We start from the raw sequence: 2,264 nt of genomic DNA, 5'->3' as shown, positions 1-2,264 counted from the left end.
TTCTAAAAGGCATGCAGCTTAGTATTCAGACTCAGGAATCTTATTCTAATGAGAGGCCAAACCTTTGTCTTCCAGGCAGATTACACAATAAATTAACCCTTCAACTCAGAAATCAAAGAAAATTTTGTAATTTTAATAGCAAGAAACCCAATTCTTTGTTTTATATGCTACTTACATAAAAACTCCTAAAAATCTCATAAATTAAACCATTAAACTTTAGATAAAACTTGACCAAATCAAATAAATTTCTTTTTCAATAAGCCTCTTAAACGTTGCCTTTGTTGCATATAACTATTACGTTTTGAAAAGAAGGGAAAATATATTAAAGACAAAAATGTAACTCCTTCCTTAACTGCAACTCCACATTCACCTCCGTCTCCTTTTCTCTTTCTCTTGCTCACTCGTTGTCTCATTCTTTCCCACATAGCTTCTCCTGGCTTAAAGAGGAATCTCTGTGAAGTACTCCTGGTAATCATGCATGTCCTTTTAACGTTTCAATGTTAAGGCCTTAGGTAGGATTCTGATGAGATCCACTCCTAATAACCCAGGAGTAATAAAGTTTCCTTTAGGGATGTGAGACTTATACATTGAAACAAACAGTAATGGGATGTAAGGAAAGTCAACCACAGCAGTGGAATATGGTGATTATCAATTTGAATGCATTTCCCTATGTTCTAATAAAATAAATTGACTGTACTGTGCAATAAATGTGAAGCTCAGGATAAATAAAATATTCTTGTTGATACATGGTATGAATTGTACAATGTTTATGTAAATGTATATAACAATCATTATCTATTATTAGCATGCCATATATGATATGAAAATTTAACAAATACATATACAATTGAAGTTTGATAAATGTTAAATAGGAAATAGAGAGCGATGAGACAGAAGCATAATGGGTATCTAATTTAGATTCAGTTCTCTTTTCAGCAGCTCATATATTTAAAAAAATTAGATTCATAGAAGCCATCTTTATAAAATGCCGTTTAAGGTGAGGCAGGAGACAATGTTTACCCTATGAAGAGTATACAGAAGAGTATGTCAAAAAGACAGCGAAACATTCTTATACGATCAATCAATCCGTCAATAAGGGAATAATGTCAGACACATTGTGGATGCTTTGGATTTTTTTTCCTTTGAAATCTATATTAGGAGTCAAGATAGCATAGATCATGCTGAAAAACCCTCTCAAGAACTTAAGCAATGAGGATGTAGTCTTGTCTTGCTCTACATGTTCAACTTCATTTAGCGGAATCTCTTCTCTATGTGCATCATTCAGGATGGGATGTTCATGGAATCTACCCCATTGGGAACATCACCAGTCAGTGTCACAGGGCACTAAGGGCAAGCCAAATTTCTTACTAATCATTGCATGATGATGATCGTAAGACACGAAGGGTCACCTCTGCTCATATTTGATTGGCCAAAGCACTTTACACTGTCATGTCAAGGGGATGGGGAAAGGTGATTCTCTCTGGTTCTTAGGAAGAGGGTGCCCAGAAATGTCAGTGAGAGCACACATGATTGCCACACAATCTTAGGAAACTGGAGTGCATGTTAATAAAAACGAAATCATATAGGCTGTATCCTTTCTAATCCACTGCTTAGTGGCTGCCTTTCAAATCTTTAATTTGGCAAAAGATGTAAATTTAGTTTTAGGTACCAGCTTTTTTCTATTTTTATTATAAGTGCCACAGAGAGGAAGATGCTTGCCAGAAAATAACAGGAAATTCAAATGTTGAAATGCTTGTGGGGGATATGAGGAGAAAACCTTCCACTCTCTCAATTTGCTAACAAGCTTTCCAGAACCACCCACACACCCACACCCACCCCTCCACTGTCCAACACATTCTGACATTTTAGCTCAGGGAATTTCAATTTACTGATTTCCAAGGACATTTAACTAATTCAAATATCTGTCATCAGTGAAAGCACAATAAGGCACACTTCAAAATCAAGAAAATTATCTGCTTATCAAATTCAAAAAAGAGAAGTTGTTGACCACAGTTCAACAGACAAAAACTATGCTGAAATACAAAGTAAGAAAATAGTAAAGGAAAATCCATCTCCAGATGGAAAAATTCCAGGGAAAACTGATTTCGGTGAACCTGTCCTTATGGAGACTAATTCACTCTTTGGCTTAATAATTGTGATCAGAATACCTGCAGGCTCAAGTGGCAGTGACAGGACCCTGCTCAGAATAGGCAATCAACAAAAATTTGTCAAATCAACCTTTGAGCTGCATTTCCATGAAATCA

Source organism: Trichechus manatus, unplaced genomic scaffold (genome assembly GCF_000243295.1).
Source record: "Trichechus manatus latirostris isolate Lorelei unplaced genomic scaffold, TriManLat1.0 scaffold00470, whole genome shotgun sequence".
Classification (NCBI taxonomy): Eukaryota; Metazoa; Chordata; class Mammalia; order Sirenia; family Trichechidae; genus Trichechus; species Trichechus manatus.
Note: the sequence above shows the minus strand (reverse complement) of the source record.